The sequence below is a fragment of the Anomaloglossus baeobatrachus genome, unplaced genomic scaffold, assembly GCF_048569485.1.
Source record: "Anomaloglossus baeobatrachus isolate aAnoBae1 unplaced genomic scaffold, aAnoBae1.hap1 Scaffold_373, whole genome shotgun sequence".
In the NCBI taxonomy this organism is placed as follows: domain Eukaryota; kingdom Metazoa; phylum Chordata; class Amphibia; order Anura; family Aromobatidae; genus Anomaloglossus; species Anomaloglossus baeobatrachus.
In genome coordinates this window covers 133,892-150,959 of record NW_027443076.1, presented here as the reverse complement: position 1 = coordinate 150,959, position 17,068 = coordinate 133,892, and the positions used below count along the sequence as shown (strand labels likewise).

At 46.6% G+C, this 17,068-nt stretch overlaps 11 non-coding genes and 1 pseudogene across 11 annotated transcripts; all 12 read left to right on the top strand.

The window, feature by feature from the left end:
* The first annotated feature begins 138 nt into the window (after window positions 1-138).
* LOC142274481 (U2 spliceosomal RNA) lies at window positions 139-265 on the top strand (annotated as a pseudogene).
* Window positions 266-949: 684 nt separating this feature from the next.
* LOC142274470 (U2 spliceosomal RNA) lies at window positions 950-1,148 on the top strand. Its single transcript, XR_012738774.1, has one exon. It is a non-coding gene; the product is annotated as a U2 spliceosomal RNA (small nuclear RNA).
* A 1,387-nt stretch (window positions 1,149-2,535) lies between these two features.
* LOC142274344 (U2 spliceosomal RNA) lies at window positions 2,536-2,726 on the top strand. The gene has a single exon (XR_012738664.1). It is a non-coding gene; the product is annotated as a U2 spliceosomal RNA (small nuclear RNA).
* Window positions 2,727-4,113: 1,387 nt separating this feature from the next.
* LOC142274343 (U2 spliceosomal RNA) lies at window positions 4,114-4,304 on the top strand. Its single transcript, XR_012738663.1, has one exon. It is a non-coding gene; the product is annotated as a U2 spliceosomal RNA (small nuclear RNA).
* A 1,387-nt stretch (window positions 4,305-5,691) lies between these two features.
* Window positions 5,692-5,882, top strand: LOC142274342 (U2 spliceosomal RNA). The gene has a single exon (XR_012738662.1). It is a non-coding gene; the product is annotated as a U2 spliceosomal RNA (small nuclear RNA).
* A 1,387-nt stretch (window positions 5,883-7,269) lies between these two features.
* Window positions 7,270-7,460, top strand: LOC142274431 (U2 spliceosomal RNA). Its single transcript, XR_012738743.1, has one exon. It is a non-coding gene; the product is annotated as a U2 spliceosomal RNA (small nuclear RNA).
* Window positions 7,461-8,847: 1,387 nt separating this feature from the next.
* On the top strand, window positions 8,848-9,038 carry LOC142274341 (U2 spliceosomal RNA). The gene has a single exon (XR_012738661.1). It is a non-coding gene; the product is annotated as a U2 spliceosomal RNA (small nuclear RNA).
* Window positions 9,039-10,425: 1,387 nt separating this feature from the next.
* Window positions 10,426-10,616, top strand: LOC142274309 (U2 spliceosomal RNA). Its single transcript, XR_012738632.1, has one exon. It is a non-coding gene; the product is annotated as a U2 spliceosomal RNA (small nuclear RNA).
* Window positions 10,617-12,003: 1,387 nt separating this feature from the next.
* On the top strand, window positions 12,004-12,194 carry LOC142274339 (U2 spliceosomal RNA). Its single transcript, XR_012738659.1, has one exon. It is a non-coding gene; the product is annotated as a U2 spliceosomal RNA (small nuclear RNA).
* A 1,387-nt stretch (window positions 12,195-13,581) lies between these two features.
* LOC142274338 (U2 spliceosomal RNA) lies at window positions 13,582-13,772 on the top strand. Its single transcript, XR_012738658.1, has one exon. It is a non-coding gene; the product is annotated as a U2 spliceosomal RNA (small nuclear RNA).
* Window positions 13,773-15,159: 1,387 nt separating this feature from the next.
* Window positions 15,160-15,350, top strand: LOC142274337 (U2 spliceosomal RNA). Its single transcript, XR_012738657.1, has one exon. It is a non-coding gene; the product is annotated as a U2 spliceosomal RNA (small nuclear RNA).
* A 1,387-nt stretch (window positions 15,351-16,737) lies between these two features.
* LOC142274336 (U2 spliceosomal RNA) lies at window positions 16,738-16,928 on the top strand. The gene has a single exon (XR_012738656.1). It is a non-coding gene; the product is annotated as a U2 spliceosomal RNA (small nuclear RNA).
* Window positions 16,929-17,068: the final 140 nt, after the last annotated feature.

The window sequence follows — 17,068 nt, the reverse complement described above, 5'->3', positions numbered from 1 at the left end:
AAAGCAGCCTTTTCAAGGGTTGGCTTGGGTGACAAAATGTCTTGTGTAGGCGTGGGTTTGTCTCCCTCTCGCTCTCTCTCCCTAAGATGTGTCCGGCATAGGCCAGGGTGCCACTCGAGGCCCAAACCAATTCTGGTTATCGCTTCTCGGCCTTTTGGCTAAGATCAAGTGTAGTATCTGTGAGGCTCGGCAGATGCAATGCACACTGGAAGGTTGCGCTTGCTAGTACTCTTGATGTATAGTATATTCATCTAGAGGAAAACATGGCCCTACCAGGATCGAGGCTATTAGACTGAGTAAGTGTGGGGGCTATGGTGCAATGTGCCCCAGGACTGACGACCCTGGAGTGAGTCTGAGCTTGCTGGCTTGGGACCCCGGCGAGCCTTGGGCTCTGTAGCACACCGTACCTTGCCCTTTCATACTTTCTGAGCATATTGCTCTATCCCGGCCTTCTGGCTAGGAAGGGAAATTTTTATAATCATGGTCGGAGGTCCGTTCAGCTTTGGGCTGAGAAACCAACACCCGGTTGGAGGTCCGGGTCAGCTTCGGCTGAGAAACCAACACCCGGTTGGAGGTCTGGGTCAGCTTCGGCTGAGAAACCAACACCCGGTTGGAGGTCCGGGTCAGCTTCGGCTGAGAAACCAACACCCGGTTGGAGGTCCGGTTAGCCTTGGGCTGAGAAACCAACACCGGTTGACGGTCCGGGCAGTTTCGGCTGCGAAACCAACAACTAGTAGCTCTCTACTCCACTTGGGTAAGATGCCTGGGTGGACGCTGGGAGCAGCGACAAGGCTCAACCAGGCTTCGGCTTGGGGGAGCACCGAAGATCCCTGACCCTTGCTGTGGCCTTCTGGCTCGGAGGGACGGGGTTGATTTTTGGGGACCCTCTCCTCACGGAGGGGTCCACACGAATCCTAGCCTTTGCACTGTTTTTGGTGTGACTTCGGTCATGCATTTTTTGCGGTGCTTTGGAAAGCTTCATTAAATCAAAAAAATCTGTTCTTATCAGTTTAATATCTGATACGTCCCCTATCTGGGGACCATATATTAAATGGATTTTTAGAACAGGGAGATGGAAAAAGAGCTTGCTCTGTCCACTCCACGCATTGACCTGGTATTGCAGTACCTCCAGGAACGGTGCACCCCTTCTTAACCCAGTTTCCAAAAGCAGAACTCAATTCACCTGATTCATATTAGCCCGATTTAATGAATTGGAAGAAAGCATACGTCTTCATATGCACCTCAATTTGGCCCATTCACTTTTCACACTTCCTCCTTTTGTTTTTTATCTTTCACACTTTTGACTTTCTTTATTCATCCAAATAGCAAACTCATCACCACTCAACCTGACCAACTCGGCTATGTCCCCGTGCTGCAGTTCTCTGTCTTATCTAGATCATTTGCAATTGAATGGAATAGATCCCTTTTGGACAAAGTGGATTCACCTGCTGCTGCAGTGACCACAGGTGTGATAAGATCTAGAATTGGCATCTGGTGCGATCTCTCCGCTTCCACTCCAAAGAAAGTTACCTGTTTATTCCTATCATGCATTGGTTTTTGGGGTTTTCTTTGAGTAATGATGATCTCTTTAGTAGTCTGTTGGCGCCCTCTCCTGGAGGAATAGTTTGCTTGCTCTTGGACATTCTAAAAGAGAGGTCATGATAGACATTGAGCTTCTGAGCTCAATTGGGGACAGTCATGGGTGATGAATGTTTGCAACCTACTGCGAAGCCTCATACCGCAATATAAGGAACGTCAAATACTAAGAAAGGGCGGCCTATGAAAGAATTACTACTTTCAATAAGTACACTTAAACGGCTAATTGGGAATAGAAAAACTGTAAAAAGCCCTCTGAGAAAGCCCCCCTCTAACCTTTGATAGTAAGCTTTTCTGTAGTCTGCCTGTTGATGTATTTTCCGTTTGAACTGTGCACAACATGAAGAGACGGAACACTGGCGGCTTGTCACAATGCCCCCCGATGACATCACAATAGCGCTGCTGCCTAGAAAACAAGCTGCGCAGAAGAAGTTGTTCTTTGGGTGGGAGGGTGGGCTAGTGGAAGGAGGGGGCAATCTCTTTTTTTCCCGGGTGGTAGGGGGATGACAGGAGAAGGGAAGCGGGTGGTGAGAAAGGTACAGAGGGCAGGGTTTGGGGGCTGGGAAGGAAAGGGAAAAGATTAGGGTTTGGGGATGATGAAAGGGCTTTCTACGGGTAAGGATGGCAAAGGGTGGCAGTGACGGAAAGTCAGGCAACCTGTCCTGTCCGTCTTTTTGTATCGTGAATTGGAAAGACTGCAAGGGGGAGGGGAGTTGCTTGCGCCCTAAAGGAGGAGTTATTCAGATTCATTGCAGTGGGCGGCGGCTGCAAAACGCACCATTCTTCTTGTTTTTGCTCTGCAAAGCAGCCTTTTCAAGGGTTGGCTTGGGTGACAAAATGTCTTGTGTAGGCGTGGGTTTGTCTCCCTCTCGCTCTCTCTCCCTAAGATGTGTCCGGCATAGGCCAGGGTGCCACTCGAGGCCCAAACCAATTCTGGTTATCGCTTCTCGGCCTTTTGGCTAAGATCAAGTGTAGTATCTGTTCTTATCAGTTTAATATCTGATACGTCCCCTATCTGGGGACCATATATTAAATGGATTTTTAGAACAGGGAGATGGAAAAAGAGCTTGCTCTGTCCACTCCACGCATTGACCTGGTATTGCAGTACCTCCAGGAACGGTGCACCCCTTCTTAACCCAGTTTCCAAAAGCAGAACTCAATTCACCTGATTCATATTAGCCCGATTTAATGAATTGGAAGAAAGCATACGTCTTCATATGCACCTCAATTTGGCCCATTCACTTTTCACACTTCCTCCTTTTGTTTTTTATCTTTCACACTTTTGACTTTCTTTATTCATCCAAATAGCAAACTCATCACCACTCAACCTGACCAACTCGGCTATGTCCCCGTGCTGCAGTTCTCTGTCTTATCTAGATCATTTGCAATTGAATGGAATAGATCCCTTTTGGACAAAGTGGATTCACCTGCTGCTGCAGTGACCACAGGTGTGATAAGATCTAGAATTGGCATCTGGTGCGATCTCTCCGCTTCCACTCCAAAGAAAGTTACCTGTTTATTCCTATCATGCATTGGTTTTTGGGGTTTTCTTTGAGTAATGATGATCTCTTTAGTAGTCTGTTGGCGCCCTCTCCTGGAGGAATAGTTTGCTTGCTCTTGGACATTCTAAAAGAGAGGTCATGATAGACATTGAGCTTCTGAGCTCAATTGGGGACAGTCATGGGTGATGAATGTTTGCAACCTACTGCGAAGCCTCATACCGCAATATAAGGAACGTCAAATACTAAGAAAGGGCGGCCTATGAAAGAATTACTACTTTCAATAAGTACACTTAAATGGCTAATTGGGAATAGAAAAACTGTAAAAAGCCCTCTGAGAAAGCCCCCCTCTAACCTTTGATAGTAAGCTTTTCTGTAGTCTGCCTGTTGATGTATTTTCCGTTTGAACTGTGCACAACATGAAGAGACGGAACACTGGCGGCTTGTCACAATGCCCCCCGATGACATCACAATAGCGCTGCTGCCTAGAAAACAAGCTGCGCAGAAGAAGTTGTTCTTTGGGTGGGAGGGTGGGCTAGTGGAAGGAGGGGGCAATCTCTTTTTTTCCCGGGTGGTAGGGGGATGACAGGAGAAGGGAAGCGGGTGGTGAGAAAGGTACAGAGGGCAGGGTTTGGGGGCTGGGAAGGAAAGGGAAAAGATTAGGGTTTGGGGATGATGAAAGGGCTTTCTACGGGTAAGGATGGCAAAGGGTGGCAGTGACGGAAAGTCAGGCAACCTGTCCTGTCCGTCTTTTTGTATCGTGAATTGGAAAGACTGCAAGGGGGAGGGGAGTTGCTTGCGCCCTAAAGGAGGAGTTATTCAGATTCATTGCAGTGGGCGGCGGCTGCAAAACGCACCATTCTTCTTGTTTTTGCTCTGCAAAGCAGCCTTTTCAAGGGTTGGGTTGGGTGACAAAATGTCTTGTGTAGGCGTGGGTTTGTCTCCCTCTCGCTCTCTCTCCCTAAGATGTGTCCGGCATAGGCCAGGGTGCCACTCGAGGCCCAAACCAATTCTGGTTATCGCTTCTCGGCCTTTTGGCTAAGATCAAGTGTAGTATCTGTTCTTATCAGTTTAATATCTGATACGTCCCCTATCTGGGGACCATATATTAAATGGATTTTTAGAACAGGGAGATGGAAAAAGAGCTTGCTCTGTCCACTCCACGCATTGACCTGGTATTGCAGTACCTCCAGGAACGGTGCACCCCTTCTTAACCCAGTTTCCAAAAGCAGAACTCAATTCACCTGATTCATATTAGCCCGATTTAATGAATTGGAAGAAAGCATACGTCTTCATATGCACCTCAATTTGGCCCATTCACTTTTCACATTTCCTCCTTTTGTTTTTTATCTTTCACACTTTTGACTTTCTTTATTCATCCAAATAGCAAACTCATCACCACTCAACCTGACCAACTCGGCTATGTCCCCGTGCTGCAGTTCTCTGTCTTATCTAGATCATTTGCAATTGAATGGAATAGATCCCTTTTGGACAAAGTGGATTCACCTGCTGCTGCAGTGACCACAGGTGTGATAAGATCTAGAATTGGCATCTGGTGCGATCTCTCCGCTTCCACTCCAAAGAAAGTTACCTGTTTATTCCTATCATGCATTGGTTTTTGGGGTTTTCTTTGAGTAATGATGATCTCTTTAGTAGTCTGTTGGCGCCCTCTCCTGGAGGAATAGTTTGCTTGCTCTTGGACATTCTAAAAGAGAGGTCATGATAGACATTGAGCTTCTGAGCTCAATTGGGGACAGTCATGGGTGATGAATGTTTGCAACCTACTGCGAAGCCTCATACCGCAATATAAGGAACGTCAAATACTAAGAAAGGGCGGCCTATGAAAGAATTACTACTTTCAATAAGTACACTTAAACGGCTAATTGGGAATAGAAAAACTGTAAAAAGCCCTCTGAGAAAGCCCCCCTCTAACCTTTGATAGTAAGCTTTTCTGTAGTCTGCCTGTTGATGTATTTTCCGTTTGAACTGTGCACAACATGAAGAGACGGAACACTGGCGGCTTGTCACAATGCCCCCCGATGACATCACAATAGCGCTGCTGCCTAGAAAACAAGCTGCGCAGAAGAAGTTGTTCTTTGGGTGGGAGGGTGGGCTAGTGGAAGGAGGGGGCAATCTCTTTTTTTCCCGGGTGGTAGGGGGATGACAGGAGAAGGGAAGCGGGTGGTGAGAAAGGTACAGAGGGCAGGGTTTGGGGGCTGGGAAGGAAAGGGAAAAGATTAGGGTTTGGGGATGATGAAAGGGCTTTCTACGGGTAAGGATGGCAAAGGGTGGCAGTGACGGAAAGTCAGGCAACCTGTCCTGTCCGTCTTTTTGTATCGTGAATTGGAAAGACTGCAAGGGGGAGGGGAGTTGCTTGCGCCCTAAAGGAGGAGTTATTCAGATTCATTGCAGTGGGCGGCGGCTGCAAAACGCACCATTCTTCTTGTTTTTGCTCTGCAAAGCAGCCTTTTCAAGGGTTGGCTTGGGTGACAAAATGTCTTGTGTAGGCGTGGGTTTGTCTCCCTCTCGCTCTCTCTCCCTAAGATGTGTCCGGCATAGGCCAGGGTGCCACTCGAGGCCCAAACCAATTCTGGTTATCGCTTCTCGGCCTTTTGGCTAAGATCAAGTGTAGTATCTGTTCTTATCAGTTTAATATCTGATACGTCCCCTATCTGGGGACCATATATTAAATGGATTTTTAGAACAGGGAGATGGAAAAAGAGCTTGCTCTGTCCACTCCACGCATTGACCTGGTATTGCAGTACCTCCAGGAACGGTGCACCCCTTCTTAACCCAGTTTCCAAAAGCAGAACTCAATTCACCTGATTCATATTAGCCCGATTTAATGAATTGGAAGAAAGCATACGTCTTCATATGCACCTCAATTTGGCCCATTCACTTTTCACACTTCCTCCTTTTGTTTTTTATCTTTCACACTTTTGACTTTCTTTATTCATCCAAATAGCAAACTCATCACCACTCAACCTGACCAACTCGGCTATGTCCCCGTGCTGCAGTTCTCTGTCTTATCTAGATCATTTGCAATTGAATGGAATAGATCCCTTTTGGACAAAGTGGATTCACCTGCTGCTGCAGTGACCACAGGTGTGATAAGATCTAGAATTGGCATCTGGTGCGATCTCTCCACTTCCACTCCAAAGAAAGTTACCTGTTTATTCCTATCATGCATTGGTTTTTGGGGTTTTCTTTGAGTAATGATGATCTCTTTAGTAGTCTGTTGGCGCCCTCTCCTGGAGGAATAGTTTGCTTGCTCTTGGACATTCTAAAAGAGAGGTCATGATAGACATTGAGCTTCTGAGCTCAATTGGGGACAGTCATGGGTGATGAATGTTTGCAACCTACTGCGAAGCCTCATACCGCAATATAAGGAACGTCAAATACTAAGAAAGGGCGGCCTATGAAAGAATTACTACTTTCAATAAGTACACTTAAACGGCTAATTGGGAATAGAAAAACTGTAAAAAGCCCTCTGAGAAAGCCCCCCTCTAACCTTTGATAGTAAGCTTTTCTGTAGTCTGCCTGTTGATGTATTTTCCGTTTGAACTGTGCACAACATGAAGAGACGGAACACTGGCGGCTTGTCACAATGCCCCCCGATGACATCACAATAGCGCTGCTGCCTAGAAAACAAGCTGCGCAGAAGAAGTTGTTCTTTGGGTGGGAGGGTGGGCTAGTGGAAGGAGGGGGCAATCTCTTTTTTTCCCGGGTGGTAGGGGGATGACAGGAGAAGGGAAGCGGGTGGTGAGAAAGGTACAGAGGGCAGGGTTTGGGGGCTGGGAAGGAAAGGGAAAAGATTAGGGTTTGGGGATGATGAAAGGGCTTTCTACGGGTAAGGATGGCAAAGGGTGGCAGTGACGGAAAGTCAGGCAACCTGTCCTGTCCGTCTTTTTGTATCGTGAATTGGAAAGACTGCAAGGGGGAGGGGAGTTGCTTGCGCCCTAAAGGAGGAGTTATTCAGATTCATTGCAGTGGGCGGCGGCTGCAAAACGCACCATTCTTCTTGTTTTTGCTCTGCAAAGCAGCCTTTTCAAGGGTTGGCTTGGGTGACAAAATGTCTTGTGTAGGCGTGGGTTTGTCTCCCTCTCGCTCTCTCTCCCTAAGATGTGTCCGGCATAGGCCAGGGTGCCACTCGAGGCCCAAACCAATTCTGGTTATCGCTTCTCGGCCTTTTGGCTAAGATCAAGTGTAGTATCTGTTCTTATCAGTTTAATATCTGATACGTCCCCTATCTGGGGACCATATATTAAATGGATTTTTAGAACAGGGAGATGGAAAAAGAGCTTGCTCTGTCCACTCCACGCATTGACCTGGTATTGCAGTACCTCCAGGAACAGTGCACCCCTTCTTAACCCAGTTTCCAAAAGCAGAACTCAATTCACCTGATTCATATTAGCCCGATTTAATGAATTGGAAGAAAGCATACGTCTTCATATGCACCTCAATTTGGCCCATTCACTTTTCACACTTCCTCCTTTTGTTTTTTATCTTTCACACTTTTGACTTTCTTTATTCATCCAAATAGCAAACTCATCACCACTCAACCTGACCAACTCGGCTATGTCCCCGTGCTGCAGTTCTCTGTCTTATCTAGATCATTTGCAATTGAATGGAATAGATCCCTTTTGGACAAAGTGGATTCACCTGCTGCTGCAGTGACCACAGGTGTGATAAGATCTAGAATTGGCATCTGGTGCGATCTCTCCGCTTCCACTCCAAAGAAAGTTACCTGTTTATTCCTATCATGCATTGGTTTTTGGGGTTTTCTTTGAGTAATGATGATCTCTTTAGTAGTCTGTTGGCGCCCTCTCCTGGAGGAATAGTTTGCTTGCTCTTGGACATTCTAAAAGAGAGGTCATGATAGACATTGAGCTTCTGAGCTCAATTGGGGACAGTCATGGGTGATGAATGTTTGCAACCTACTGCGAAGCCTCATACCGCAATATAAGGAACGTCAAATACTAAGAAAGGGCGGCCTATGAAAGAATTACTACTTTCAATAAGTACACTTAAACGGCTAATTGGGAATAGAAAAACTGTAAAAAGCCCTCTGAGAAAGCCCCCCTCTAACCTTTGATAGTAAGCTTTTCTGTAGTCTGCCTGTTGATGTATTTTCCGTTTGAACTGTGCACAACATGAAGAGACGGAACACTGGCGGCTTGTCACAATGCCCCCCGATGACATCACAATAGCGCTGCTGCCTAGAAAACAAGCTGCGCAGAAGAAGTTGTTCTTTGGGTGGGAGGGTGGGCTAGTGGAAGGAGGGGGCAATCTCTTTTTTTCCCGGGTGGTAGGGGGATGACAGGAGAAGGGAAGCGGGTGGTGAGAAAGGTACAGAGGGCAGGGTTTGGGGGCTGGGAAGGAAAGGGAAAAGATTAGGGTTTGGGGATGATGAAAGGGCTTTCTACGGGTAAGGATGGCAAAGGGTGGCAGTGACGGAAAGTCAGGCAACCTGTCCTGTCCGTCTTTTTGTATCGTGAATTGGAAAGACTGCAAGGGGGAGGGGAGTTGCTTGCGCCCTAAAGGAGGAGTTATTCAGATTCATTGCAGTGGGCGGCGGCTGCAAAACGCACCATTCTTCTTGTTTTTGCTCTGCAAAGCAGCCTTTTCAAGGGTTGGCTTGGGTGACAAAATGTCTTGTGTAGGCGTGGGTTTGTCTCCCTCTCGCTCTCTCTCCCTAAGATGTGTCCGGCATAGGCCAGGGTGCCACTCGAGGCCCAAACCAATTCTGGTTATCGCTTCTCGGCCTTTTGGCTAAGATCAAGTGTAGTATCTGTTCTTATCAGTTTAATATCTGATACGTCCCCTATCTGGGGACCATATATTAAATGGATTTTTAGAACAGGGAGATGGAAAAAGAGCTTGCTCTGTCCACTCCACGCATTGACCTGGTATTGCAGTACCTCCAGGAACGGTGCACCCCTTCTTAACCCAGTTTCCAAAAGCAGAACTCAATTCACCTGATTCATATTAGCCCGATTTAATGAATTGGAAGAAAGCATACGTCTTCATATGCACCTCAATTTGGCCCATTCACTTTTCACACTTCCTCCTTTTGTTTTTTATCTTTCACACTTTTGACTTTCTTTATTCATCCAAATAGCAAACTCATCACCACTCAACCTGACCAACTCGGCTATGTCCCCGTGCTGCAGTTCTCTGTCTTATCTAGATCATTTGCAATTGAATGGAATAGATCCCTTTTGGACAAAGTGGATTCACCTGCTGCTGCAGTGACCACAGGTGTGATAAGATCTAGAATTGGCATCTGGTGCGATCTCTCCGCTTCCACTCCAAAGAAAGTTACCTGTTTATTCCTATCATGCATTGGTTTTTGGGGTTTTCTTTGAGTAATGATGATCTCTTTAGTAGTCTGTTGGCGCCCTCTCCTGGAGGAATAGTTTGCTTGCTCTTGGACATTCTAAAAGAGAGGTCATGATAGACATTGAGCTTCTGAGCTCAATTGGGGACAGTCATGGGTGATGAATGTTTGCAACCTACTGCGAAGCCTCATACCGCAATATAAGGAACGTCAAATACTAAGAAAGGGCGGCCTATGAAAGAATTACTACTTTCAATAAGTACACTTAAACGGCTAATTGGGAATAGAAAAACTGTAAAAAGCCCTCTGAGAAAGCCCCCCTCTAACCTTTGATAGTAAGCTTTTCTGTAGTCTGCCTGTTGATGTATTTTCCGTTTGAACTGTGCACAACATGAAGAGACGGAACACTGGCGGCTTGTCACAATGCCCCCCGATGACATCACAATAGCGCTGCTGCCTAGAAAACAAGCTGCGCAGAAGAAGTTGTTCTTTGGGTGGGAGGGTGGGCTAGTGGAAGGAGGGGGCAATCTCTTTTTTTCCCGGGTGGTAGGGGGATGACAGGAGAAGGGAAGCGGGTGGTGAGAAAGGTACAGAGGGCAGGGTTTGGGGGCTGGGAAGGAAAGGGAAAAGATTAGGGTTTGGGGATGATGAAAGGGCTTTCTACGGGTAAGGATGGCAAAGGGTGGCAGTGACGGAAAGTCAGGCAACCTGTCCTGTCCGTCTTTTTGTATCGTGAATTGGAAAGACTGCAAGGGGGAGGGGAGTTGCTTGCGCCCTAAAGGAGGAGTTATTCAGATTCATTGCAGTGGGCGGCGGCTGCAAAACGCACCATTCTTCTTGTTTTTGCTCTGCAAAGCAGCCTTTTCAAGGGTTGGCTTGGGTGACAAAATGTCTTGTGTAGGCGTGGGTTTGTCTCCCTCTCGCTCTCTCTCCCTAAGATGTGTCCGGCATAGGCCAGGGTGCCACTCGAGGCCCAAACCAATTCTGGTTATCGCTTCTCGGCCTTTTGGCTAAGATCAAGTGTAGTATCTGTTCTTATCAGTTTAATATCTGATACGTCCCCTATCTGGGGACCATATATTAAATGGATTTTTAGAACAGGGAGATGGAAAAAGAGCTTGCTCTGTCCACTCCACGCATTGACCTGGTATTGCAGTACCTCCAGGAACAGTGCACCCCTTCTTAACCCAGTTTCCAAAAGCAGAACTCAATTCACCTGATTCATATTAGCCCGATTTAATGAATTGGAAGAAAGCATACGTCTTCATATGCACCTCAATTTGGCCCATTCACTTTTCACACTTCCTCCTTTTGTTTTTTATCTTTCACACTTTTGACTTTCTTTATTCATCCAAATAGCAAACTCATCACCACTCAACCTGACCAACTCGGCTATGTCCCCATGCTGCAGTTCTCTGTCTTATCTAGATCATTTGCAATTGAATGGAATAGATCCCTTTTGGACAAAGTGGATTCACCTGCTGCTGCAGTGACCACAGGTGTGATAAGATCTAGAATTGGCATCTGGTGCGATCTCTCCGCTTCCACTCCAAAGAAAGTTACCTGTTTATTCCTATCATGCATTGGTTTTTGGGGTTTTCTTTGAGTAATGATGATCTCTTTAGTAGTCTGTTGGCGCCCTCTCCTGGAGGAATAGTTTGCTTGCTCTTGGACATTCTAAAAGAGAGGTCATGATAGACATTGAGCTTCTGAGCTCAATTGGGGACAGTCATGGGTGATGAATGTTTGCAACCTACTGCGAAGCCTCATACCGCAATATAAGGAACGTCAAATACTAAGAAAGGGCGGCCTATGAAAGAATTACTACTTTCAATAAGTACACTTAAACGGCTAATTGGGAATAGAAAAACTGTAAAAAGCCCTCTGAGAAAGCCCCCCTCTAACCTTTGATAGTAAGCTTTTCTGTAGTCTGCCTGTTGATGTATTTTCCGTTTGAACTGTGCACAACATGAAGAGACGGAACACTGGCGGCTTGTCACAATGCCCCCCGATGACATCACAATAGCGCTGCTGCCTAGAAAACAAGCTGCGCAGAAGAAGTTGTTCTTTGGGTGGGAGGGTGGGCTAGTGGAAGGAGGGGGCAATCTCTTTTTTTCCCGGGTGGTAGGGGGATGACAGGAGAAGGGAAGCGGGTGGTGAGAAAGGTACAGAGGGCAGGGTTTGGGGGCTGGGAAGGAAAGGGAAAAGATTAGGGTTTGGGGATGATGAAAGGGCTTTCTACGGGTAAGGATGGCAAAGGGTGGCAGTGACGGAAAGTCAGGCAACCTGTCCTGTCCGTCTTTTTGTATCGTGAATTGGAAAGACTGCAAGGGGGAGGGGAGTTGCTTGCGCCCTAAAGGAGGAGTTATTCAGATTCATTGCAGTGGGCGGCGGCTGCAAAACGCACCATTCTTCTTGTTTTTGCTCTGCAAAGCAGCCTTTTCAAGGGTTGGCTTGGGTGACAAAATGTCTTGTGTAGGCGTGGGTTTGTCTCCCTCTCGCTCTCTCTCCCTAAGATGTGTCCGGCATAGGCCAGGGTGCCACTCGAGGCCCAAACCAATTCTGGTTATCGCTTCTCGGCCTTTTGGCTAAGATCAAGTGTAGTATCTGTTCTTATCAGTTTAATATCTGATACGTCCCCTATCTGGGGACCATATATTAAATGGATTTTTAGAACAGGGAGATGGAAAAAGAGCTTGCTCTGTCCACTCCACGCATTGACCTGGTATTGCAGTACCTCCAGGAACGGTGCACCCCTTCTTAACCCAGTTTCCAAAAGCAGAACTCAATTCACCTGATTCATATTAGCCCGATTTAATGAATTGGAAGAAAGCATACGTCTTCATATGCACCTCAATTTGGCCCATTCACTTTTCACACTTCCTCCTTTTGTTTTTTATCTTTCACACTTTTGACTTTCTTTATTCATCCAAATAGCAAACTCATCACCACTCAACCTGACCAACTCGGCTATGTCCCCGTGCTGCAGTTCTCTGTCTTATCTAGATCATTTGCAATTGAATGGAATAGATCCCTTTTGGACAAAGTGGATTCACCTGCTGCTGCAGTGACCACAGGTGTGATAAGATCTAGAATTGGCATCTGGTGCGATCTCTCCGCTTCCACTCCAAAGAAAGTTACCTGTTTATTCCTATCATGCATTGGTTTTTGGGGTTTTCTTTGAGTAATGATGATCTCTTTAGTAGTCTGTTGGCGCCCTCTCCTGGAGGAATAGTTTGCTTGCTCTTGGACATTCTAAAAGAGAGGTCATGATAGACATTGAGCTTCTGAGCTCAATTGGGGACAGTCATGGGTGATGAATGTTTGCAACCTACTGCGAAGCCTCATACCGCAATATAAGGAACGTCAAATACTAAGAAAGGGCGGCCTATGAAAGAATTACTACTTTCAATAAGTACACTTAAACGGCTAATTGGGAATAGAAAAACTGTAAAAAGCCCTCTGAGAAAGCCCCCCTCTAACCTTTGATAGTAAGCTTTTCTGTAGTCTGCCTGTTGATGTATTTTCCGTTTGAACTGTGCACAACATGAAGAGACGGAACACTGGCGGCTTGTCACAATGCCCCCTGATGACATCACAATAGCGCTGCTGCCTAGAAAACAAGCTGCGCAGAAGAAGTTGTTCTTTGGGTGGGAGGGTGGGCTAGTGGAAGGAGGGGGCAATCTCTTTTTTTCCCGGGTGGTAGGGGGATGACAGGAGAAGGGAAGCGGGTGGTGAGAAAGGTACAGAGGGCAGGGTTTGGGGGCTGGGAAGGAAAGGGAAAAGATTAGGGTTTGGGGATGATGAAAGGGCTTTCTACGGGTAAGGATGGCAAAGGGTGGCAGTGACGGAAAGTCAGGCAACCTGTCCTGTCCGTCTTTTTGTATCGTGAATTGGAAAGACTGCAAGGGGGAGGGGAGTTGCTTGCGCCCTAAAGGAGGAGTTATTCAGATTCATTGCAGTGGGCGGCGGCTGCAAAACGCACCATTCTTCTTGTTTTTGCTCTGCAAAGCAGCCTTTTCAAGGGTTGGCTTGGGTGACAAAATGTCTTGTGTAGGCGTGGGTTTGTCTCCCTCTCGCTCTCTCTCCCTAAGATGTGTCCGGCATAGGCCAGGGTGCCACTCGAGGCCCAAACCAATTCTGGTTATCGCTTCTCGGCCTTTTGGCTAAGATCAAGTGTAGTATCTGTTCTTATCAGTTTAATATCTGATACGTCCCCTATCTGGGGACCATATATTAAATGGATTTTTAGAACAGGGAGATGGAAAAAGAGCTTGCTCTGTCCACTCCACGCATTGACCTGGTATTGCAGTACCTCCAGGAACGGTGCACCCCTTCTTAACCCAGTTTCCAAAAGCAGAACTCAATTCACCTGATTCATATTAGCCCGATTTAATGAATTGGAAGAAAGCATACGTCTTCATATGCACCTCAATTTGGCCCATTCACTTTTCACACTTCCTCCTTTTGTTTTTTATCTTTCACACTTTTGACTTTCTTTATTCATCCAAATAGCAAACTCATCACCACTCAACCTGACCAACTCGGCTATGTCCCCGTGCTGCAGTTCTCTGTCTTATCTAGATCATTTGCAATTGAATGGAATAGATCCCTTTTGGACAAAGTGGATTCACCTGCTGCTGCAGTGACCACAGGTGTGATAAGATCTAGAATTGGCATCTGGTGCGATCTCTCCGCTTCCACTCCAAAGAAAGTTACCTGTTTATTCCTATCATGCATTGGTTTTTGGGGTTTTCTTTGAGTAATGATGATCTCTTTAGTAGTCTGTTGGCGCCCTCTCCTGGAGGAATAGTTTGCTTGCTCTTGGACATTCTAAAAGAGAGGTCATGATAGACATTGAGCTTCTGAGCTCAATTGGGGACAGTCATGGGTGATGAATGTTTGCAACCTACTGCGAAGCCTCATACCGCAATATAAGGAACGTCAAATACTAAGAAAGGGCGGCCTATGAAAGAATTACTACTTTCAATAAGTACACTTAAACGGCTAATTGGGAATAGAAAAACTGTAAAAAGCCCTCTGAGAAAGCCCCCCTCTAACCTTTGATAGTAAGCTTTTCTGTAGTCTGCCTGTTGATGTATTTTCCGTTTGAACTGTGCACAACATGAAGAGACGGAACACTGGCGGCTTGTCACAATGCCCCCCGATGACATCACAATAGCGCTGCTGCCTAGAAAACAAGCTGCGCAGAAGAAGTTGTTCTTTGGGTGGGAGGGTGGGCTAGTGGAAGGAGGGGGCAATCTCTTTTTTTCCCGGGTGGTAGGGGGATGACAGGAGAAGGGAAGCGGGTGGTGAGAAAGGTACAGAGGGCAGGGTTTGGGGGCTGGGAAGGAAAGGGAAAAGATTAGGGTTTGGGGATGATGAAAGGGCTTTCTACGGGTAAGGATGGCAAAGGGTGGCAGTGACGGAAAGTCAGGCAACCTGTCCTGTCCGTCTTTTTGTATCGTGAATTGGAAAGACTGCAAGGGGGAGGGGAGTTGCTTGCGCCCTAAAGGAGGAGTTATTCAGATTCATTGCAGTGGGCGGCGGCTGCAAAACGCACCATTCTTCTTGTTTTTGCTCTGCAAAGCAGCCTTTTCAAGGGTTGGCTTGGGTGACAAAATGTCTTGTGTAGGCGTGGGTTTGTCTCCCTCTCGCTCTCTCTCCCTAAGATGTGTCCGGCATAGGCCAGGGTGCCACTCGAGGCCCAAACCAATTCTGGTTATCGCTTCTCGGCCTTTTGGCTAAGATCAAGTGTAGTATCTGTTCTTATCAGTTTAATATCTGATACGTCCCCTATCTGGGGACCATATATTAAATGGATTTTTAGAACAGGGAGATGGAAAAAGAGCTTGCTCTGTCCACTCCACGCATTGACCTGGTATTGCAGTACCTCCAGGAACGGTGCACCCCTTCTTAACCCAGTTTCCAAAAGCAGAACTCAATTCACCTGATTCATATTAGCCCGATTTAATGAATTGGAAGAAAGCATACGTCTTCATATGCACCTCAATTTGGCCCATTCACTTTTCACACTTCCTCCTTTTGTTTTTTATCTTTCACACTTTTGACTTTCTTTATTCATCCAAATAGCAAACTCATCACCACTCAACCTGACCAACTCGGCTATGTCCCCGTGCTGCAGTTCTCTGTCTTATCTAGATCATTTGCAATTGAATGGAATAGATCCCTTTTGGACAAAGTGGATTCACCTGCTGCTGCAGTGACCACAGGTGTGATAAGATCTAGAATTGGCATCTGGTGCGATCTCTCCGCTTCCACTCCAAAGAAAGTTACCTGTTTATTCCTATCATGCATTGGTTTTTGGGGTTTTCTTTGAGTAATGATGATCTCTTTAGTAGTCTGTTGGCGCCCTCTCCTGGAGGAATAGTTTGCTTGCTCTTGGACATTCTAAAAGAGAGGTCATGATAGACATTGAGCTTCTGAGCTCAATTGGGGACAGTCATGGGTGATGAATGTTTGCAACCTACTGCGAAGCCTCATACCGCAATATAAGGAACGTCAAATACTAAGAAAGGGCGGCCTATGAAAGAATTACTACTTTCAATAAGTACACTTAAACGGCTAATTGGGAATAGAAAAACTGTAAAAAGCCCTCTGAGAAAGCCCCCCTCTAACCTTTGATAGTAAGCTTTTCTGTAGTCTGCCTGTTGATGTATTTTCCGTTTGAACTGTGCACAACATGAAGAGACGGAACACTGGCGGCTTGTCACAATGCCCCCCGATGACATCACAATAGCGCTGCTGCCTAGAAAACAAGCTGCGCAGAAGAAGTTGTTCTTTGGGTGGGAGGGTGGGCTAGTGGAAGGAGGGGGCAATCTCTTTTTTTCCCGGGTGGTAGGGGGATGACAGGAGAAGGGAAGCGGGTGGTGAGAAAGGTACAGAGGGCAGGGTTTGGGGGCTGGGAAGGAAAGGGAAAAGATTAGGGTTTGGGGATGATGAAAGGGCTTTCTACGGGTAAGGATGGCAAAGGGTGGCAGTGACGGAAAGTCAGGCAACCTGTCCTGTCCGTCTTTTTGTATCGTGAATTGGAAAGACTGCAAGGGGGAGGGGAGTTGCTTGCGCCCTAAAGGAGGAGTTATTCAGATTCATTGCAGTGGGCGGCGGCTGCAAAACGCACCATTCTTCTTGTTTTTGCTCTGCAAAGCAGCCTTTTCAAGGGTTGGCTTGGGTGACAAAATGTCTTGTGTAGGCGTGGGTTTGTCTCCCTCTCGCTCTCTCTCCCTAAGATGTGTCCGGCATAGGCCAGGGTGCCACTCGAGGCCCAAACCAATTCTGGTTATCGCTTCTCGGCCTTTTGGCTAAGATCAAGTGTAGTATCTGTTCTTATCAGTTTAATATCTGATACGTCCCCTATCTGGGGACCATATATTAAATGGATTTTTAGAACAGGGAGATGGAAAAAGAGCTTGCTCTGTCCACTCCACGCATTGACCTGGTATTGCAGTACCTCCAGGAACGGTGCACCCCTTCTTAACCCAGTTTCCAAAAGCAGAACTCAATTCACCTGATTCATATTAGCCCGATTTAATGAATTGGAAGAAAGCATACGTCTTCATATGCACCTCAATTTGGCCCATTCACTTTTCACACTTCCTCCTTTTGTTTTTTA